The sequence below is a fragment of the Chenopodium album genome, chromosome 19, assembly GCF_948465745.1.
Source record: "Chenopodium album chromosome 19, dcCheAlbu1.1, whole genome shotgun sequence".
Classification (NCBI taxonomy): domain Eukaryota; kingdom Viridiplantae; phylum Streptophyta; class Magnoliopsida; order Caryophyllales; family Amaranthaceae; genus Chenopodium; species Chenopodium album.
Genome location: NC_137852.1, coordinates 15,288,697 through 15,312,481, shown reverse-complemented (window position 1 = coordinate 15,312,481; position 23,785 = coordinate 15,288,697). Strand labels below are relative to the sequence as shown.

The 23,785-nt window shown below is 40.8% G+C and overlaps 1 long non-coding RNA gene, 1 other non-coding gene and 1 pseudogene across 4 annotated transcripts; 1 reads left to right on the top strand and 2 right to left on the bottom strand.

The window, feature by feature from the left end:
- The first annotated feature begins 7,658 nt into the window (after window positions 1-7,658).
- LOC145595000 (uncharacterized) lies at window positions 7,659-10,463 on the top strand. Of its 3 annotated transcripts, none has more exons than XR_014102900.1 (2): window positions 7,659-7,828; window positions 9,937-10,463. It is a non-coding gene; the product is annotated as an uncharacterized LOC145595000 (long non-coding RNA). The 3 variants fall into 3 exon arrangements; XR_014102899.1 differs by lacking the exon at window positions 7,659-7,828 and adding an exon at window positions 7,839-8,712; XR_014102901.1 differs by lacking the exon at window positions 7,659-7,828 and adding an exon at window positions 7,839-8,712 and having other exon boundaries at window positions 9,913-10,463.
- LOC145596205 (U6 spliceosomal RNA) lies at window positions 8,591-8,677 on the bottom strand (annotated as a pseudogene).
- Window positions 10,464-19,528: 9,065 nt separating the features above from the next.
- On the bottom strand, window positions 19,529-19,634 carry LOC145596262 (small nucleolar RNA R71). Its single transcript, XR_014103119.1, has one exon. It is a non-coding gene; the product is annotated as a small nucleolar RNA R71 (small nucleolar RNA).
- Between the last annotated feature and the right edge of the window lie 4,151 nt (window positions 19,635-23,785).

Below are 23,785 nucleotides of genomic sequence, written 5' to 3'. Positions count from 1 at the left end.
GCAGATCTCTAGCCGTCAGAGCCAAACGCCATTATTTTTGGCCCACTTTAGAGGCAGACGCCAAGGAATTGGTGAAAAAATGTGACAAGTGCCAGAAATTTGGCAAACTTATTCACCGTCCGGCTACTGATATGACGGCCATCCACAGCCCAATCCCGTTTGCCAAATGGGGCATGGACATCTTGGGTCCTTACACGCCTGCACCAGGCGGAAAGCGCTATATCTTGGTAGCTGTGGATTACTTCACCAAGTGGGTAGAGGCTGAGGCGGTAAAAAATATCAGGACCTCAGACGTGATCTCCTTCATCTGGAAGAACATCATCACCCGGTATGGGGTTCCTATGTTTATGGTGTTTGATAATGGGCCTCAGTTTGAGACGCCTCAGCTCAAGACTTGGTTGGGAGATCAGGGGGTCTCAAGTTATTTTGCATCTGTTGGCCGGCCCCAAGCAAACGGCCAAGTTGAAGCCTTCAACAAATTAATCTCAGACGGTATAAAGAAGAAAATTGAGAGAGCCGGTGGCTTATGGGCTGAGGAATTAATTCATGTCCTATGGGCCATCCGGACAACTGCAAAGGGGGCAACCGGTGAAACCCCATTTCTCATGGTTTATGGTGCTGAAGCCGTCTTGCCCATTGAGCATTATGATCCTACTCTCCGAGTCATGCTATATGATGAAGAGACTAACTGGGAGGCAATGCGCCTAGCATTGGACTCACTTCCAGAACGCAGGGGCAATGCCGCCTTACGTCATGAGATTTACCGTCTGAGAATGACAAGAGCCTACAACAAGAGAGTACACAAGCGTCCCTTGAAAGTGGACGACCTTGTGTTACGAAAAATGGAGGCAACCGGTAGGGCCAATGAGCTTGGAAAGCTGACTCCTAATTGGGAAGGCCCCTACCGGATCTATGAAGAAGTAAGAGACGGCACCTACCGCCTGGAAACTCCAGACGGCAGGCGCCTGCCTAGAACTTGGAACGTAGATAATCTAAAAAGATACTACGTCTGAGATTTTGTAATAATTTTTTGTAAACAAGAAGTGTACTTTAATGAGAAAAAACTTTTTGTTTTCATTCTTGAAAGTTTTTATCCCGTTTGAAACACAAACGGGTTGCATGTTTATTTTTTCTAAGTTTGATACTTGGAAATTGAATGAATGCCTGATTGGCAAAGAGGCCAATGGCCAGATAACTAAGCTGAGCACAAAAACGCTCATTGGCTACCCAGCCGGTCTCAATCAAGACCAAAGCCCAATGGCCAGATGGCTGATTTTCCCATAAAACCGCCTGTCCCTACATGGACTAAGGCGTCCGGCGACACCCCTCCGGGTGCAATCGTCGCAGAGAGAAGCCAACATGCTTACTCTACGTACCAATGCAGGCGGCCACAATTGGACGGCTGAATCAGCCGCTCATAGCCGTCTGCCTGAGCAACTTAAGGAAATACTAAGGTTGGAGAACCCGATGTCAATTGACATCAGACGGTTTCCTCTACCGGCTGCATTCCTTACTTAGCGTTTTTTCGCATTTAAATTATACGCAGCCTCGTTTGGGGCAAAAGAGTTGTACAAATGGCTTAATGAACTTCACCTACGCGGTCAAAACCGTTTAGGTAGAAGCGGAAACGCCTGTATATGTACGGCTGTGCACTTGGTTTGGGGCAATCACTATTGTGACCCAGTTTAAAACCAAGCACACAGCCGTCCAGGGGCAAGGACAGCCGCATACTTTTGATAAGTAGGCAAAAAATTGAAAAAGTTGAAGCCGCATGCTTTTGATAAGTTTGGCAAAAAATTGAAACATTGAAGTGCAAACACAAGCGCAGAAAATACCAAAACCGACACAGTCTGTGCATTCATTAAGATTCCACCCAGCCAAACGGCTGTGGTGGATCAATTGTTATACGGACCCCGTCTGGGAAAGAGAAATTGTTTGACAAACACGGCTCCTCAGCCGGTAAAGATACAAATGTACTCGGCACACAGGCCGGAAAAGCAAGTTTTTTAGCATACTGCCGCAGAAGAAAAAAAAAAAACGCAAAGACATGGCTTACAGCCGCTGAAATTATCGCCCCGCAGACGACCCCTCCTTCCCGCCTTCTTCCAGGATCTCAACCTCTTGAGCATCAGCCTCGGCTTCGGCATCAGGCTCAGGATGCTCCGTCTCTGCCCAGGCGATGAAGGATTCCGGCTCAGGCAGCCCTTTCTCTCTCAAGTAGATGACCTCGTCAGCGTACTGGTGAGCCAGAGCCCAGACGCCATACTCCTTCCCAGGATTCAAGGCTTCCCAGGCGATCCTCATCATGGCATCCTGGTCGTTGGACATTTCAATGACCAGGCGGTTTTGCTCCGCCTCAAGGGTGGCCTTGAAGTTCTCCTGAGCCTTGGCTGCCGCCTCCTCCAGACGGGCCACCTTAATCTTCAGATCAGCATTTTCTGAAGAGGCGTTTTGGAGCGCCTGGAGGCTCTCCTGGGCCTTCTGGAGGTCCTCCCTGAGCTTGGGAAGGTCAGCCTCCGCCTGCTTCTAAGCCGCCTCTGCAGCCTCAGCATTCTGGTTGGCCGCCTGCAGCTGCGACTCCAGCTCCGAGATCCTTGCCGCCTGCGTCATTTCGGTTGCTTTAGTTTTTATTTCATTAACAATAGACGTGTGTAAAGCAACGTCAGTGGCATTTGTGGCAGACTGATTGGCCCGTCTTACCTCATCCTGTTTGCGGGTGTAGGGACGCTTGAGCCCGTCTACCCGCAACATGGCCTACAAAAATAAACAAGGTGAGGAATACAGGCATCCTTAACCCGTTTGCCCAGTTATAAAAACAAAAAGAGAAAAATGGCTAAGTAAGTTACCTCAGCCAGAAGGGTCAAGATGCGTTCTAGATTGAACGTCTCAATCCCCGGGATAGCATCCTTAACCTGTTTGCCCACAGCCTCCAGCATTGCTCGCGCATGCTGCTGGACGTCTGGCCAGTGAGGCGACCGATCTGCACCATAATCAACATCAGATTGAGTTACTAAAGCTGCGCCTATCTGGTTTCGACCGTCTGAGGATGACGTTTGCTGAGAGTGTGATTTCACTCGCAAAGGCCATCCTAGCTCAGGCGGGGATTCAAAAGGATTCTTACCTGCAGAGCCGGCGTGGCGAGAGCCACTCGCAGCCGTTGATAGCCCCCCGGTTGCAGGAAGACGGACCATATCAAGGCCAAAGGGGCCTGACACTTGCTCGCTTCTTCCCCCAACTCTCATTTGCCTCCCAGACGGGGCAATGGGGGTGGTCACAGAGGCGGCCTTCTTGGAGGACTTATTGGTTTTGGAGACAGGCGTCTCCTCCCTAGCCCGCTTGAGATTTTTCTCAAACGTCTTGTCCACAATGCCTCCCTGAAAAATTACAACATAATGTCAGCAGACGAAGAAAGGAAACTTTGAAAGAAAATGCTTAAAAGAGGTCAGGCGGTTACCTTGGCCTTAAGCTCCCTCGCCTGAGCTTCCGCCAAGTCTCGGCGGATCTGAGCGGAGGACCGCTTGGTGGTTTTCTCTTCTGGCAACATGTTTAATGCGTCTTCTGCAAAGATCAGACGGGAAAACAGTTAGAACATTTTCAAGAAACATACTTCCAACACAAAAGTACTACAGACGGAAGTAACTCAGGCGCATACGTCTATCAAACATGTGCCCTAGCCCGCAGGCGGCTAGGAAACACTCATCTCTGAACTAGGCGCTCTTGGGGATCCAATTCTTTGGAACTTTTAATTTTTCGCCGGTTGACAGAGTTGCGTCTTCGAGGCCGAAGAGGTCAGCCTCAATTATTGCGTCGTAATCCTCATCCGGGATTCGAGGGAGACAGCATTTTTGCCCCATCAGCTCGGGCTTTTTATTGTACAGGCGGAGTTCAGAATTCTCCCGCCTGGTAGGAGCTGTACACATGTAGAACCTGTGCTTCCAGCCGTCAAACTTGGACACCTTGTCCAAGGTCATCATATATTGGGGAAACGTGGTCAGAGTATACCACGCTCTGTACCCGCCTGGATTGCGACTAAGATAGTGCATTTTGGCAAAGGCTTCCCAGCCGGGGTGAACCCCTTGGAATTCGCAGGCGGCAACATACCCCATTATGTTTGCCCAAGAGTTGGGGGTAAGTTGCCAGACTCCGAGGCCGTAGCCTCTCAAAATTGCCTTCACCGCCTGGTGAAGCGGGAAGCGTAGGCCCGCCCTGAACGCCGCCTCGTAACAGCCGAAGTAGCCGTTTGCGTTGCGTTCATCATCTTCCCAAGAAATGGTGCCGTCTGGGGGAGGCACCCTTATTTTCCACCCGTCTCCCATGGGGTGAGCCTGCAAGAACTTGTCAAGGCCTTTCTCCATAAGGTCAAGGTCCTTAGAGGAGACGTGGATTTTGTAAGGATCATCTTTCTCCTTCCACGTCTTCCTCTCCTCTTCCTCACTATCCTCAAACGGAGGAAGATCGTCACTGCTCTCTGAGGAAGAGACGTTGAGACCACTTCCCGTCTCCTCCTCAGATAAGGAAATGGAAGCTGAGGCGGCTTCCTCACCGCCTTGGTCGTGGATCTCTTCCACGCTTTGGTCGCACTCCTCCAAAAAGGAATCTGGAGGAGTTGGGGGGCCACGCGGCGGAGATCTCTCTGGAGCCGTCTGGTGTCCAGAGCCAGACGTCTCCCTTTCAGGCGTTTGGCCGCCTGAGGCATCGCTTCTATAATCTGGATCGCGTGCCGTCTGCATTGTCCGAGCCATTGTGTCCTGCACAGACGCGCAAATGGTCGGAATCCAAGCATGAGGGTGGTCCCAACACCCTGAGACGACACTACCAGTCCTAGACTCAGCCGTCCTTGGAGACCGGCTGGATTCTACCCTAGGTTGTGCCGTGTGTGTTGGTGATGAATCCATTTATTGCAAGGAATATATACAAACGGAAAAATGAAAAAAGAGCTGAAAGAGTCAGAGACGGTACCTTTAGATTTGATATCTGAAGGTAGACGGGTCCGCCTGTGTTGATGCGACTAAATTCTTCGAAAATTACGCCTGACTCAGACGGATGACTTCTGTTCTCTCTTTCAAGAAATCTCTCTAAGTTTACTCTGAAATTTTTGTGAAGCGTAAATGAGAATCTGAGGGTAAACGGCTATATATATAGAGGGTAAAAGAAGGGGTATTCTCGTAATTTACCCAGAAGTTGAAAAGTTAAATTTAGGCGGTAAAATTACCACCAATCAGAGAGTGACATGTGTCACAGATGCCACGTGGCGTGCCACGTCACATCTGGAGGGGCAAATGTTTAGGGTAATTTTACCCCTCACACGTGGCCCAATCAGAGGGTGACACGTGTCAGCCCGGGGATGGACCAAAATGGACCTATCCCTGTGTGACACGTGTCTTCCCAGATATTTGGGAGAATGTCGGCCTTCAGGCCCAAATCCCGAGAAAGCTGCAAAACGGCGCAGCCCATCTCTGATTAGGGTTTCTGTCACCTAATCAGGGGCCAAATCCCAATGACCCTATAAATAGGGAGATTCCCCTCTTTTGGAGGGCACGTTCCTTCATTTACTACAAAATGTCCCTTTGATAGAGACAACTGAGCTAGAAAACCTAGCAGATCCCCACCTAAATTTCCGCACCTTTTTCTCTCCTTCAAGTTACTAACTTGAGCGTTGGAGGCGGAGCACCACCCAAACGGTGTCTTCGTTGATTTTGCAGGTACAGAAGCCCTCCGGACCAGTCTTCGAGTTGTAACTCTCCCAAGGGACAAAAACACCCAAAACATCACCATTCCCGTTGATTTCATTGTGCTTGAGATTGCGGAAGATGACCATATCCCTATCATCTTAGGAAGACCTTTCTTAGCCACCTCGGGAGCCTTGATAGATGTTAAGAGAGGTCGAATTACCTTGAGAATTGGTAAGAATGAGGAAAGTTTTGATTTGAAACCAACACATGAGTCTTTGTCCCTTGTAAAAGGAATTATGTGTGTTAATTCCCCTCGCCCTATTGATGATGTAAGCATTGTTGATTCTTCACATAACGATTTTCTTGAGAATTATGATGATGTGCTTTTGAGTTGTGATTGCAAAAAGGTTAGTGAAGATAAAGTGTTGATTCCCAAGCTTATGGACGAGGAGGAAGTTGATATTCCTCATTGGTTTGAACTCCATCCTCAAGATGAAGGTGATGTTTCTATGAGTTTAGATGGTGAAGGACCATTTACGAAGAAAAACAAGGCAAAGAAAAGAGCACGAGCTTCTAAGAAAAAGAGAAAGAGGAAGAAGTTGAGGAAAGAAAATCTTGCATTTGAAAGGTCTTTGTATGAAAGCTTATCAAGCAACAATGAGAAGTTGCTAGAAGTTGAAGAGGATTTTGTTCTTTCTACTACCTTGAAGAAGGTGGTGTTCTTTGACCCTCCATGATTTGGAGGAAGGGTAAAGCTTAGGACCTTAAGCAAGCGCTTCCCGAGAGGCAACCCGGAGATTCTAACTTTTCTTTTTGATTTTTGAGTTTTCTTGTTTTTGTTTCTTTTATTACTTTTTCTTTGCTTTCGCTTTTCTACTTGTTTGGATTTTTAGGATGAACTTTGCGAGATTGGATTTCTTCATGAATGCATAGTGAATGGAAGGTGTTCGTGGCACATATCATATTTTGTTCGATTCTAATCGAAATTTGAGGTAAAAGGGGTAAGAATTTTAGAGAGGTAAGATAGGAATTTCATGTTTTAAAGGTTGGAGGAAGTTGATATTTAGTGAGTTTTTGTGGTGAGCACATGAATATTTAACTTTGAGCTCTTTAAAATGTTTTTAGCTACTGCCTATGGTGTTTCTCATCACCATCATGATTCATGTGCGCACCCAAATGGTCAGTGAGTATCAAAAATAAGAGGAAAAGAAAGAACGGAGAAGCACAGCAAGGTGCGGCCGCAAATCAGGTGTCACTACTACAAAGTTGACCTAAGGTAACACCACATGGTATCACTTTCAAGGCTAGAAACTTAACTAGGTCATAAGTAACACTATTGTAACACTTTGACATTATGTAACACTTGACTGTAACACTTTGATATTAAGTAACACTATATTGTAACACTTTGATATTAAGTAACACTTTATTATAACACTTGATATTATGTACATAGTAGTAAAAAAAGTAGAAATATAGCTAAAAAAGTTACCAGTTCATAATTAAAAACCACTATACCTTAATATCTTGTCTAAACACAGAAAAACGAAAAATCCGGCCTCAAAAGGTAATAGTTTACAAAAACCAATACCCTTAACTTATTATAGAGGTACCGGTTTAATATGAACCGCTACCCTTAACTCGCACTCACTCCGTGACTGCGTCCCCTTACTTTTACCCCAATTTCTATTTTAGGTGTCCCTATATTTTTTCCCCATTAGTATTTTGTGTCTTGGTCCCTATCATTAAAATAACTTACTTTATATAAACATATTTAACTACCCAATTAATTTCAAACCACACTTTTTTTTAAAATTATCTCACGAGAATTCACACTTGAATTATTGGAGTATTTCCTAACCCAAAGTACATACTGTTCCTTAACTCTCAAAGTGACTCAAACCACCAACACCATCACTAGTTTTCTCTCTCCTTCTCATTTCTCACAAACACTTCCCTTCCCACCACCACCACCAATTTTCTCTCTCCTCCCTCCCACTACAACTTCTCATCTCCTTCAATTTTCACGGCAGCAAAGTTGAAGAATTTTTTCACCACCTCGCTCAAGCCGACGTCGCGCAACCACCATTCGAAAGCTGCACCATCATCTCTGTTGCCCTCCTGATAAACCGTGCCATCAGCACGCACCTCCAATTGTATGTTTTTTGCTTTTTTTTCCCGATTTAGAATTCTTCATTTGTTTTAATTTATGAATTGTTTTTATTTTGGGGATTTTTTTTTATTTACTTATTATTTTGATTTTTCGATACAAATAAACAACAGTTTTATGAATTGGGGATTTCCTTTTTTTTTTTTTTTTTTTTACTTTGCTAATTGCAATTAGCTGTTCTTTATTTCTTGTTGCTATAAATTTGTTAGGATTAGGGTTCGAATTTTGGGTTAGGGTTCGAATAGGAGGATGAAGATGATGATTAAGAGTTCCACAGAGCCAGGATGGTGAATTATGATGGGTTTGAGCAAATCATCATAATTATAGTATAATCATAATCATAGTAATAATCATTATAATTATACTCAGTTTAGCAATGGTGGCAATGGAATGATGATGGAGTCACAGAATAAATATGGTTTAGTGGTTTCTTATCATCAGCCTCCTATTGTTGGCCCTGATAATAATTAAAGATGGTTCTGATTTTGGATCTTCTCTTTTTTTTTTCTTTTTTATTTATCAAAAAGGTATTAAACTTTTTTGATTTGATTAATTTTTAGTTTATGATGATTTTGAGTTTGTGTGAAAGTTTTGATGTGTTAGATTATTGAGTTGAATTGTGAAATTTTATTGTTTGATCTATTCTGATTCTTGGGTAGTTGGTTTTTTGTGCTAAATTGTTGTGTAGAATTGAAACTAGTTTTGAAATCTTAAATTTGATTAACTTAGTAGGATGTGTTAACTTTAGAAGGTCTACTTTTTTTTCTCGATTTGTTCGTGTCATCCTTGCGTAGGGGCCATGCTAATCTATCTTATCAGATGTCTCCGAAGAGACAGACGGGTCTACTTTTGAAAGTTCTAGTTTTCCAGGTTTGATAGCTTGATTGTCAGTTTTCTATGTATTTGTTATCTCAATCTTTCGGAAATTATTGTTAATAAGATAGTGTAAGTCAGTAAAAAATAGTATAGTAATGAAATCTAACAAAATCACAACTAAATTTTTTATTTAGGTGGTATCATCTGTTTTGGTTTGATTTTCCTTTATGTAGTAAGTTTATACTTGTTGACATGGGGGCTTTTATATTCCTTTTATATTCCTTTATTGATATGATTGAAGTGAGGAGGGTAGGTATATGGGACTTTTCTTTACCTTACTTCAGTATCTTTGGTCTTGAGTATTTTGTTTTGAAATGTCGCATGTATTAGAAATCATTTGGGTTGCTGTTATGATTTTGGCAAGACTTGATCTGGAGGTATATATTAGGCAGCATGATTCGACCCACCGTCACACAACCCACCTAGGTACTTTAATATAAGGAAGCAAGGAAAATAAATCACCAGTAGAGCAAATAGTTATTTACTTTCTTTCTTAGTTTAAACATGATCAAGATCACTTTGAGTTAGCTGAATGGTAATCTTAATTACAGTAATTGTTTTTCTGTGCCCAATTCTCTGTAGTAAATTGAATTTCATTTATCCTTTCCATTATCTGTTTGTTGGCAGCTCAAAATTATGCTTTCATTGTGGTGGAGCCTTATTGCTCTTTTGTACTTTGCCTTCCCTATCCCTTTTCTCACGAGTGATCCGCAAACACTGATCGCATTGAAATCTTAAGTAGGTGAAGTTGTTGTAACTTTTTTCAAAAGCAACACACAAATAGTCGAATACTAGTACTAGCTCAAATTACACTATCAATGTATGATCCAATAGTTCAAATTACACTATCAGGTATGCGATTGCTTATATAGTTACTTGACTTGCTTAAGTAACTCTGATTCTTTTTGTTGGAGTATGGATGTTGTGTATCAGCTTTTATAGTGAAGTGTCACTCTCTTGCAAACTGTGATTGATTTTAGGTATCAGTTATTCATGGAATCTGAGATCTTTAATACGGAGCATGTCAATTTTAGCTTTTTTTTATTCATTTTCCTTGCACTCCTTAGAAATTAGAATAGGCAACTTGACATAGCTGAGCTGCAATCTACTAGTCAAATTTGAACGTGTTTTTCTGATTCTGGTGCTCTGAAAATGGCCTTTATAACAGGGTTGTGTTTCTATTCTTAACAACAGAGGTTATTTTATTTTTGTTGCAAGATTAATGGTGGATGCTCGACAACTTCGATATGCACAAGCAAACCCTAGTAAGAAGTGGTATATATGGAGTTATTTAGTAATTGATTTACTTCCTTTTTTAGGCCATTTTGAAATAGTTATAAAATGGTTCCAGGTTTTTCTACTCACTCACTTCTACTATGATGACTGATGAGATGCAGGGAAACAAATTTACACATCATATATTCCTCTCACTAGGGTCTACTCAGTCACTTGAGGTTTTTATCAGGCTTCCTACAGGTTATGTTACTGCCCTCCTATTGCCGATAGTGTTGTCCATGCCACTTCACATTCTGCTCTATTGGGTTGCTGCTGCACATACATTTTGCCTTGCTAGAGAATCTGTTGTTGTTCCTAGTTTGGCTCTGCTGGATCTACTACTCGTTGTTGTGAATACTCCTTTTTTTTAATTTTTTTATTGCCAGTGTAAAGTTACAAGTTATTTTAGGTATACTATAGTTTTTTTGTATGGAACCATGATATTATATCAATTCAAATTATTATCTATCGTATTTGTTAATTTCACATATGTGATTGTTGTATATGTTAATATAATTTTTATATTTAAAATAATAAAATTGCATATTTTTCGTAATAATAATAAATCTTACCTATTAATTAATACGGTGTTACATTAGTTTGCAAAAAGTGATACATAATGTCAAATAAAGTGCTACTATATGTTAAAAGCTGATTGAAAAGTGTTACCTAATAATAAAAAAGGTGCTACATTAGTTTGAAAAAGTGTTACATAATGTCGGATAAAGTGTTACTATATGATTAAAAAATGTTACTAAAGATAAGTAAGTGTTACCTAAGAAATAAAAAGTAACACTTTAAAAATGATACTAATAATATAAAAAAGTGTTACATAAGAGAGTTTATAGTAGCACTTTTGAAAGTGTTACCATACGTTACCCAAAGTGTTACATTAGACCTTAGGGAACATGGGCGGAAGTATCACCCAATAAAATGTTACCTATTGTCTTTAATAACACTTTTACCACTTTATGTAACACTTTTTGGGTGTTACTGAAGGTTAATTTTTCACTAGTGTGTGTTTGTGCCTTTGTCCTAAAAAATAAAGAAAGAAACGAACTATCCTAAAAAATGAAAAATACCACCCCAAAAAATGTGCCTTTGTCCTCCCTAAATGGTCGGTCTCGGATTCAAGATCTATGAGTCAAGTTTCAAGACCTAAGAACTCATGGATCCATGCCGCTAAATATAGGTAGAAGGCTTGAAAAACAAAGAACTCACACGGATGTAGCAAAAACTCACTATTGGCGTCAAATCGACTATAGGAAGCAACTACCAAACATGCCACAAACAAGTAGAATCCGGTTTCATGTTCCCACTAGTTCTAACCAACAACCACATCCCACAAACAGAGGATGTGCGCCCGCACCACCATGATGTGCGCCCGCTCCACCATGGTGTGCGGCCGCACATCCTTCGTGTGCGGCCGCACCTTCTGCGCGTGCGGCCGCACTCAGCTGGGTTTCTTCGAATCTTCAACTCTTCAAGCTCAAGGGGTGCACACATGATTTATGATGGTGATGGGCACTAGGAGTGGCAATAGCTAAGGCTTAATATTGAGGGCACACACTTCCTTTGAAGGGAGCACCGCAAGCGAGCACAAGAGAAGAGCCATGACTTGGAACTTCCACTTCTTTGCATCTTGAGCTTCCCAAATTCCATGAACTTGATCCAAAAGCTTCTTCCACCATAGTGGATCACCAAAATCAAAACCCGAACCTCATCCAATACCTATAACCACGAAAATAGAGCAGATAAAGAAGAAAAAGCTAGAAAACCAACGAAATGCACAAAAGCTACAAAATAAGAGAAGAAAGGTAAAACCAAGCAACAAAGCATAAAACTAAGCACTTGTTAAGAATGAAAGCTATAAAAAGAGAATATAAAGGACCTAAATGCTTGTCAAATGTGTTCCATTAATGACACACATCAAATACCCCCAACCTTACCTTTTGCTTGTCCTCGAGCAAAACAAAACCAAGGGAGTGGAAATGACGAGCTTATTAAAACAAACTAAAGATGAGACGAGATGAGAATATACACTAACTCACTTTCGTAGGAATCTGATACGACTGTCGCGTGTCTACCAAATATCAACCTAACTAAAACCTCCTAAAATGTAGTAGGGTAAGCTAGGGTCGATCCCACAGAGAATTGGATTATCAAATTATTACTTGTGTAAGTTAGAAACCCCTGTTTTGAAGAAACAATGATATTATCTAATAAATAAACTACTGACTAAATAACAAATAAAGCACGGAGAAGTAAACTAATAAAAATTAGAATACGATAAGATAAAAAATAATGAAATAGGGAATCGGGAGATGTATTATAGCATTGGAGTATCAATTATTGCTCATCGAATTATACGAATTACATTTATATCTTAATGTTAACCAAGGAACACAAACAAGCATTCAAAACTTCCCTTAATTGCATATATACCAAACAAGCTCTCGGAATATTGTCTAACTAACTAATAATCTAGAACAAGATCTCTAGACTCGATTAATTAGCCGCATTAATAACAAAGAAGTAGTTAACTTAAGCCACGAGTCTAACAAGCTCGGACTTGTGCAACTCAAAGGGTTGATAATCTTAGGTGTGAGCCAAGTTTTAGTCACCAATCAAACACCTAATTACTACTAATGGTATTAGCTAGGACAATTACGGATCACAAGCTAAAATTCTAGTCGTCAAACTAACAAATTATACTAAAGATGGCCGGTCTCAAACATAATCAACTAGTTTGTAATTCAAGCGGATTATCAAACCAATTAAGAATATAAACATAATACCCAAGGACTACAACATATCAATTCTCACAATCCAATATCCAATGCATAATTAATTTCCCTAGCTCCCTAATAATTTAGCCTGACATATCAAATATTGAGGTAGCTATAATATAATGCATAAAAATCATAATCAAACTAATTAACAAAACAAATAAACGAAAATTGAACTAACAATTAAATTAATCTAGCAAATTGAATTGTATACTAACTAAGTATACTGTCGCATTCAAGCAAAGAAAGAAAAGTGAAAGCATTGACTTTCATTATTATTCTCCAACAGCAAAATTAATACTACTACTTCACGATAAACCATGACTCACAATTTAATGAAAAAAATGAAAACAAAAATACAGTACCAAATCTTCCAGTGAAAATCGATCAGAGTAAACACAAAATGAACCGAGTTGCCTTCTAGTCCGTCTTGCTTATATGAAGCTCTTCACTTTGCTGCTCTCTGTTCGTTGCTAGATGTCCTACCTCTATTTCAGATAAACTACTCCATTTATTGGTGAAACCTAGCCCAGAAAAATCCCCAAAAATATGGATCTGATAACTCCCAAAAACTCCCCTCCGAAAGATAAGATACTAGTCTTCGATTCTTCTCAGCAGCTCCGGGTATCTTGCTCCAATAATTATCCAATTCTATCTCTATCTTCTCTATTGTTATGATTGATGCTCGCACAAATCGCTCCATGGTTTACGAGTGAATGAAACTCTTAGTTTCCCACTCAATTTTCTTTTGCTTTGCTGAGTGAAACCTTGGAGTACCTCAAGGCCCATAAGTCTATTTGCACTCAAATATTGTTGGGCTTAAATTATGTGACTTAATTTAGTCTTATGAGCTCCGCTTCTTTTGATCCAAGTAGTGGCTAAATGCATTTTGCTACCATACTCTTCTTTCCTACAAACAAATAAATAAAAATAGTAGTATCTCGTATCCGGGAAAGAAAATATTTATAATACTCTTAAATCATCAAATGTCGATATAAAATCAAGAGTTTAATCTATAAAACATAATACACTTTTACGACTCTATCAAAATCACCGTCAATTTTAGCAACTAATGACAAGCCATTTAAATCCCTATATCGCCTAGAGGACGAGTGATGCTCTCGTAAGGGTATCCTAAGAGTTTACCCATAACTCTCATAATAATACAAACAAGGAAAAGCATGAAAAAGAAAACAAAAATACAAGAAAAGCAAACAAATGTTCATGAAAGGAATTTTGCAAATGTACAAGCATAAGTGGATGCAAATCTTTCTAAACTAGTAAAGGAGTGCACGTTCCAAGATACCTAAGGTTGATTGAAACATAAATATGCTAAGCATAGGAACTAGCTTTCACAATCCACTTTCATCCCAAACGATCTTACCGCGTTCTTCCTAATAGCTTCAAATCGACCTCAAATGAGCATCCCAATGATTCCACGAAGGAACCGCAAAAAGAGAATTTTTAGGCTACTCGACATCTTGACTTTTGCATCCCTTCTCCCTATTCCTAAAACTCACATTCCTCTCCACCGATGAGTGACTCAACCATTTATGTTAAAAGGTCTTTCCCTAAGGTTGTAACGTAAGGCAATAAGGGTGAAGGTAGGCTAAAAATTTGAAATTTGGTGGTTTTCCTAAAAGTGAAGCAAAGAGGGCGCCTTTCTTTAGAAACACAATCAAGTAATCACCAATCCAAACAAAAATACTCACACCCCCAAGCTTATTCAAAGCTATAAACCACAAACATATAAACAAAAAGCGTGAGAACGCTTCCCCCCAACCATAAATGGAGCATTGTCCTCAATGCTCAAAAAAAGAGAAAACTCACATCAAAATATTTTTTGAATTTTCATTTTTCACTTTTTTTTTCTTTTTTTTTTAATAATGCTTTGTCCTTGCCTCTTTTAACATTGGACGGCTTTTTCGAATTTGCACTTATTTGTCCATGCCTTTTATAATATAGGACGGCTTTTACTCATACTCATTTTCCATTATTCACAAAGAAAGTATAACAGAATCATGCTATCATAAAAACCAAACATTCCAACTTCTCCACCACAAACTCCATCAAGAATGATAAATTGCTTCACAAAAACCAAGAAAAGAAAGAGAATGAAACAAAAGGCCAAAGATCTAAAGATGTGGCTTGAAAAGAAGGTATAAGGCTCAAATTCTTGCAAGAAGGCAAATGTAAACCCAAAAATAAAGAAAGAAACGAACTATCCTAAAAAATGAAAAATACCACCCCGAAAAATGTGCCTTTGTCCTCCCTAAATGGTCGGTCTCGGATTCAAGATCTATAAGTCAAGTTTCAAGATTAGGTTCGCAAGAACTCAAGGATCCATGCCGCTCATTCAAATATAGGTAGATGGCTTGAAAAACAAAGAACTCACACGGATGTAGCAAAAACTCACTATTTGCGTCAAATCGACTATAGGAAGCAACTACCAAACATGCCTCAAACAAGTAGAATCCGGTTTCATGTTCCCACTAGTTCTAACCAACTACCTTAGCATGCTTTATCCTAGAATCAACCAAGCGTACCCTCAAACCGTTTAAACCGTTACCATTTAAGAAGAAAAGCATTCAATTATACAAGTCCAAATGTTATTATGTCCAAAGCAAGAACAAAACAAAACACATTGCAAATTTGCCTTGATAGAAACAAAAATCTTTTTGGAGTTTTTCAAAATATAAGAAACATGGAAAAGCATATACAAAGGTGCATAACACATAAGAGTTAACATCCCACCAAACATGATAGAATACCCTCCCCCAAGCTTGAATGAGGCATTACACTCAAATCATAAATCATATAATCCATGGGAGGGGAAAACAAGGAGATCAATCCAACAACCAACATATGTCCAACAAGTCATCATCCACTAGAGAAAGAGCAAGGAAGGATATTACCGGATATTAGGTGGGTGTAAATACCCGCAAATGACCTAATTAAACCTTTCATAACTAATTTCCCAAGAATTGAAGCTTGTTTCCATGTGCTAGCAAAAATTGGAGTCAACCTTCCTTGATTCTTGATCCAAATCGAATCACCAAAGTATATCAAGTTATGTACCTAGCAAAAGGCACACAAACATTTTCATGAGAGAAAAATCTATTCTAAAAAAGAAAAGGAAAATCTAATCTAAAACACGGGTTACTTCCCGAGAAAGGCTTGCTTAAGGTCCAAGCTTGACCGCTCTAGTAAAATAATAATTCAACGCACGCAAGAGCTTGTCTAATGCACTACTACACATTTCATAAGAAAGTATGTGTGCACATGACAAAAAAAAGGCATGCAACAAGCATAGTGCACACCTATGAGGAGAGAGATGCCAAGAGAAAGAAGAAGAATCAAAAGAAAACTCAACAAAATAAGAAGAAGAAGAAAAAGAGGAAGAAAAGGAAAAAGAAGGCAAATTCTCCTCAAAATATTTTTGGGTGGCATCGTCACCCTTTTCTCAAATTGGAGACAAATGAACCACATTCAAATCTTCATAGACATAAGGACCCCAATAGGCTTACCAATAAAGGAAGGGAGAAAAAAAGGGCAATAAGGGATGTGATTAAACTTTTGAGAGAAAGGGGTATGATAAATAGGCAAAGGGTTAGCTACTCCCTCAACATAAGGTCTCACATCACCAATGAGGGCATGAAAATCAATCATAGAATCCTGAAAAAAAGAACACTCATGATCACGATCTCCCTCAAACATCCAACTCCCAAGAGGAACCACATAATCTCCTCCACTACCTTCATGAACAATAGCTCCCTCAACTTCCTTAAAACCTAGAGTCTCAAAACCATGCATGAATGGAGGCAAATTAATTTCAAAATCATCTCTCTCCCATGAAGCATCATCAATGAACTTGCTTAAAAGGCTATGCCTATTCCCTATGCACTCAACAAACACATTTGTAATAACCTCAAACGAGTCCAAATACTCATGGATAGAAGAGTCACATTCATACACTTGAAACTCATCACAATCAACAAAGGAATAGATGTCTAGACTTAAAATTTCATCAAACTCATTATCACTCTCAACTCTCTCTCCTTCACTCCTATGCTCGACAATAGGATCCTCACACACTCTTTGTTGCTCGAAATTACCATCATCACCCTCAACACTCACATTGGATTTGTAACTTTCACACATAAGCATCAAAGATGACAATTGGCTTCCTAGCTCTTCATTTCTCCTTCTTCCCTCCTCAAGACGCTCCTCACTCTTTTTCATCATCTCCAATTGACTTCTTAAACAATTAAGAGTCGACTCTTTTGTAGGCCCAAGATCATCACGAAGCTCAACATGCCTAATCTGAGTTTCCAAGGTAGCAATAAGAGATTCAAACGGGGTAGGTGATTCAGGCTCAACAAGAGAAGAAGAAGTACAACCAAAAGTGGCATCATCATCATTACAAACATGAGCATTTTCATCAAATAGGGGGTTGGGGGCTGATGAGTGTCATTTATGGCACTCATAAGGTTGTCTTTTAGGTTATTTCTTTCCCCTTTTGTTGCTTTCTTCTTTTAGTTTTGGCCCTTTTTCCTTTAGTTTCTCCTTTTTCCTCTTTCTTCATGTTTCTCGTGTTTTATCGTGTTTTTCCTTTATTTTGCTCTTTTTCCGTTTTATTTCTTTCCTTTGTTTACTTGTGTAGGTATTGTGAGATTCACCTTGGCAAAGGATGCAATTCGGGACCTTAATGATCAAGCAAGGAGGGAGCATTTGGCTAGAGAGGGCCTAGAGAGACCTTGGAGAGACCTCGGGGAGGTCTCCATAGCTTTCCACCAGGCCGCGGGCCCAGGACTTCGAGCCGCGGGCGCGGGCTCTTTTGTTCAAAACTGCCAAAACTTGGCAGGAACTAGCCGCGGTTGCCCCGCGGTCTCTCCGCGGGCGCGGGCATTTTGGAGAGGTCTCTCCACTCAGAGAGACCGCGGCTCCCCTGATCAGCCTTTGGGAGTAGGGGACTTCGCCGCGGGCGCGGGTAATCAAGCCGCGGGCGCGGGCCCCTGAGGCCGCGGGCGCGGGTACTGCCCAGGCAGCCCGCGGAGGGTTCCGTACCCATTTTTCCGTGGGCGCGGGTTTATCGGGAGAGACTGCGGGAGCTGCCGTTTTCTTCTTTGCTTATAAATAAAATTGTATTTCCTTTTTGAATCTAACTTTTTGATAATTTTCATTAGCTTAGTTTTAGAGAGAGAAGTTAGAGAGAAGATAGAGAGAAGTTGTTGGCTTTGGATTTGTAACTCAATATTTGATCAATCAAGTTTGGATTTCTTCATCAATTTTAGTGAGATTTTCTTCTTTCTTTCATCTTTACTTACTCGTTATTTGATCCTTTTGCTTGATGTTTGTTTTTCTTGGAATTGAGTTTTGATAATATTGAATACTTTGATTTCTATTAGATTTTGATATAGAATGATGATCAATGCAATTTCTAGTTATTTGTTCTTGAATTTTATCATGATTAGTGAGTAGATTAGTTGCTAGGGAAAGGGGGAAGCATGTTTGATTAATGGAAATGCTAGTTGATGCTCTTGATTGGTTGATTTGTTGCAATTAATTTGGTTGACATAGTTTTGCATGAGATTGATTAGATTAGGATTGATCACCCTATAAGATTAATCTAGATTGCATTGCAACTCTTAATGACATGACCAATTGATTTAAAGGTTGCTCTAATTGATTGAGTTTGTTTATGATTCTTCTTGGTTTGCCTTTCATAGTGACCACTAGATTGGCCTATAGGAGATAGTATTTGAACTCTCTTGATTGCTACTATTGTTTGTCCATTGCAATACTTGAACTAATTGATTGAGTTTTAATCTAGCATTATCATTGGTTTTGCATGTGGAACCCATATCCCTAGTGTTTAGACCTTTGATCTAGTTCATTTAGTACCAACCGATATCTCATTTTCGACTCCGAGGTAGCTTGACTTAGACTTTAGTTTTCATCATTGCATTCCCTTGGGATCGACCCTTAACTTACCCTATATTCATATATGGTTTGTTAGGTGTTTACAAATTTAGTTTGGCTAGGGGAAAGGGTAGGAAACGACATGCATTTTCCCCTTGTCAAAATGGCGCCGTTGCTGGGGAATGCTATTGGTGCTTAGCTTTTGTTGTTGAGTCTACTTCATTTTAAAAAAAAAACAAAAAGATTTTGTTTCTTTAGGCTACACTTGTAGCCGTGCTACTAATATTTTTGTTTGAGTTTTTGCATGCACAGAACCCGTGATCGTCCCCTTGTTCCCCTTGATCCGGAAATTGAGAGGATTCTTTCAAGAAGAAGAGTGGATAATAGATCCTTGGCTTATAGCTCTTCAAGTGAGGAAGAAATTCAAGAAGAACAAGGAATGGGTGAACATCCTAGTATAGCCTTGAAGGAGCTAGGAGTGCCCGGGGCATATAGATTTGAAAGTGGAACAACTCCTCCCACTACCCCGGCAAATGACTTCGAAATCCGTCCGGCAATGATCACCTTGATCGAGAGAAGGCAATATAGTGGGGCTAAGAATGAGAGCCCATTGAACCATTTGAAAGAATTTGAAAAATATTGCAATACCATTAAAGTCAATGGGGTTTCTCAAGAATTCATCCGCCTCAAGTTGTTCCCTTTCTCTATAATCGGAAGATCCTTGGAGTGGCTAGACAAGGAGGTGAAGCCCAACTCCTTGAGAACTTGGGACGATGTCACAAAGGCTTTCTTGTCCTGCTTCTACCCCCAAAAGAAGACGGCGGAGGCAAGAGCCTTGATTCAAGGGTTTAAGCAAAGGCCGAGTGAAAGCCTTTACGAAGCATGGGAGAGATTCAAAGAGTATCAAAGGGAGTGCCCTCATCTTGGAATCCCCACATACCAAGTGATCCAAATCTTCTATGGCGGTTTAAGTCCCCAAGGCAAGTCATGCCTTGATGGAGGGGCCGGGGGCCCTATCATGAACAAAACCGAAGAAGAAGTTGTGGACATCATTGAGGATGTGGTGACTTATTATAGGGATTGGCAAGATGGGGAGAGGGACTCTTCAAGAAAACAATCTTCATTGTATTCGGTGGACCATCTCAATGCAATCAACAACCTTTCCTCTCAAATGATAAATTTAGGAAAGGAGGTCACCGCAATCAAAGCTAAGTTGGAGAGCACTTCTTCCTCTTCTCAAGCTTCTAATCTTCCCTCCCAATTTAAGGGGAGAGGTACTCCTTCTAACTCTCAACCCCCTCCCTCTTCGCATAATATGCCTTTGGGTTGCTTGTTTTGTGATGCATGTGGATCGTATGATCATGATTCTAGTGTTTGTCCTAATGAATGTGTTGATGAGTTTGATAACCATGAGAGTGAACATGTGAATTATGTGTCAAATAATAATGGTCAACAGTTTGATAATCAAAGGGGTCAATGGAATAGGAACATCCAAGGCCAAGGCAATTTTGACAACTATAACCAAGGCGGTGGTTATAGAAACCAAGGGAACCAAGGTTCTCGTGGTAGCTATAATAGTCAAGGTTATAGTGGCCAAAATCAAGGCCAATATTATGGTAATCAAGGCCAAAATTATGGTACCCAAAACCAAGGTTATGGAAATCATAACCAAGGTAGTGGTAACCATAATCAAGGTGGTGGAAACCATAATCAAAGTTATGGCCAAAATCAAAATAGGAGTAGTTGGAACAATCAAGGACGGGGTAATTTTCAAAATAATTCTCAAAGAGGTCCCCCGCCCGGGTTTGTTCCAAAAACTCAAGGTGAAAGTTCCTATTCTCAACCTTCTTCACCTAGGACTAATTTGGAGGAGATAATTGAGAATCAAACCAAGTTGTTGAACACATACATGGCCGTGAGCGATAAAAAATTCAATGTTATGATGACCCACAATAAAATGCTTGAAAACCAAATCTCTCAACTTGCTAATGCCTTGAAAGATCATGCAAGCCCTTCTTCTTTACCTTCCCAAGGCCTTGACCCCAAGAAACCCGTGAATGCTATTGTTACTAGGAGTGGAAAGGTTCTTGAGGAGGTATTGCCTAGGAATGGTGTAGATAAGGAGATTCCTAGGGAGATTTTGGTTGAGGATGAGGAAAAAAGGGCATCATTGGATGAGGTAGTTGTTGAGACACCTAGAGAGGTGAGAGTAGAGAAAGAGATTGTGAGACCCAAACTCCCCTACCCACAAAAATTCATGAGACACAAATTGGATGAACAATTTGGGAGATTTATTGAAATGCTAAAACAACTCCACCTTTCTCTACCTTTTACCGATGTGATCAACCAAATGCCAAACTATGCCAAATTCCTCAAGGACATTTTGAGTGGGAGAAGAACTTGTGAGGTTTTGGAGACCATCAATTTGACCGAAAATTGTACTGCTATCATCATGAACAAAATGCCACCCAAGTTGAAGGACCCCGGAAACTTCTCCATCCCTTGTGCAATCAACAAAATGCAAATTGATAATGCCTTATGTGACTTGGGAGCTAGTGTGAGCCTAATGCCATATTCGGTTTATCAAAGACTTGAGTTAAGGGAACTTCTACCTTCTAACATTACCTTGCAATTAGCGGATAGGTCTATCAAATTTCCAAAAGGTAAAGTAGAAGATGTCCCTTTGAGGGTGGGGAAGTTTGTGTTTCTGGTGGATTTTGTTGTTCTTGAAATGGGTGAGGATGCCACCATTCCGATCATTTTAGGTAGACCCTTTCTTGCTACCTCGGGAGCCATGATTGATGTGAGAAATGCTAAGATCTCCCTTAAGGTGGGAGAAGAGGTTATTGAATTTGATTTGAATGAAAGCATGAAATATCCATGTTCTTCTTTGGAAAATTCACTACTAGAAAACAGGCCATTTCCGACGGAAAAATTCCGTCGGAACAACCCTGAAATCCGTCGGAAAACACGGTTCCGACGGAAATTCCGTCGGAACTGGTTGTCGGAAAACGCTTTGTAGGAAAAAGCACCTTTTTCGTCGGAAATTCCGTCGGAAACACTTTTCCGACGGATTTCCGACGAAATTTTCCGTCGACGGAGGTAATTCCGGTGCCGGAAAAATCCGTCGGAAACTTCCGACGGACTGAATTCCGTCGTGAATTTCCTACGGAATTTCCGTCGGAAAATGCTTTTAAAAAAACAAAAAAAAAACGCACAGCCACCCCGTACCACCGCCGCAAGCCGTCACCCCACACCACCTATCCCTACCTCACACAACAAGCCAAACCCTCACCACACCCACACCCAACCCCATCCACCGTATCACCAGCCCACACCATAACCAGATCTACCACCCCACCACCCACTTAAATCACCACCGCCACAGCCACCTACCTAATCAGACTACCCATCTACAACCACCACCACCACAACCACCTACCTAACCAGATCTACCACCCCACCACCCACATAAATCACCACCGCCACCACCCAAAATCATCAGAAATTAACCAAAAAAAAAGAAAAAAAATTAAAATCCACCCCCAAGCCCCCAAACACGATCTCCAACAGCCACCACCCACCACCATTAATTGTAAATAAAATTCGACAAACAACAAATACCATCAAAATTGAAAAAAACGAAATACATACCTTAATTAGACCACACATAACCTCGAAATTGGGTTTAAGAGGCCAAATTCGACCATAAAAACTCTAGATCTAGAGTTTTCATGGTCGAATTTGACCCAAAAACCTTTGTTTTACGCATGAAGAGAGAGAGTAAAGGCGAAAAAGATGAATGTTATTGTTGATGTTGATGCCGGCGATGGTGGTTTTGATGTTGGTGTTGTTCGTTGTTCGTTGTTGATGTCGGTGGTTAGGATAGATAGAGAAGGAGAACGAGTGAGAACGAATTGATAGAGAAGGAGAACGAGTGAGAACGAATTGAAAGAGAAGGGGAATGAGATTCTTAGAGAGGAGTGAGAACGAATTGAAAGAGAAGGGGAGTGAGATTCAGAGGAGTGAGAACGGGGAAGAGGGGAACGAATTGAAAGAGAAGGGGAGTGAGATTCAGAGGAGTGAGACGGAGAAGAGGCACGAAAGAGAAGGGAGGAGAGAGAAGAGGAAAGATAAGGAGGAGAAGTGGCGGAAAAGAGAGGAGTGTTAGGGTTTTTAGGGTTAATTTTTTTTTTTTTTTTTTTTTAAAAAAATTTTTTTTAAAAAAAAAAAAAACATTCCGACGGAATTTCCGTCGGAAATTTCCAACGGACTAAAAATCCGTCGGAAAAAGTAATTTCCTACGGAAATATCCGTCGGAAAGCTCATATATTACGACGGATTTTTATTCCGTCGGAAATTTCCGACGGATTTTTAGAATTCGTCGGAAATATCCGACGGAATTAAAATCCGTCGAAAAATTCGATATTTCCGACGGAATGTTGGGTCCGTCGGAAGCAGTCCGTCGGAATTCAGCTACTTTCTAGTAGTGATTGTATGATGATTGATTCACTTGATATTGTTGTGTCTTCCATGCATGAGCACTTGCTCACTTCTAACGATGCTCTTGAGAATGTATTGTTGAACAAAGACAAGGTAGGTGCTTCATGCAAGGAGATGAATTTCTATGAGGAATTACTTGAGGGAAGTGTGGAGGATGTGGATGAGCAAACATGTTTTGGAATCTCAAGCGATGAAGCTTTGCAAGCGACCACATCACAAGAAGGTAATGGTGTGCCTATGGTAGAGCTCAAACCTCTACCATCACACCTTAGGTATGAATTCTTGGGCCCTCATTCTACTTACCCCGTGATAGTTAGTGCATCCTTGAGCAAGAGCCAAGCTCAAGCGTTATGTGGTGTTTTGAGAAAACACCAAAGTGCTTTGGGGTACACAATTGATGACCTTAAAGGTATAAGCCCCGCTATGCGCCAAAACCACATAACGCTTGAGGAAGGCGCCCTTCCTTCTATTGAACGACAACGGAAACTACATCCCCAAATGGGAGAAGTAGTTAAGAAAGAGATCACCAAGCTTTTGAATGCAGGAATCATATTCCCCATCACAAGCTCAAGGTGGGT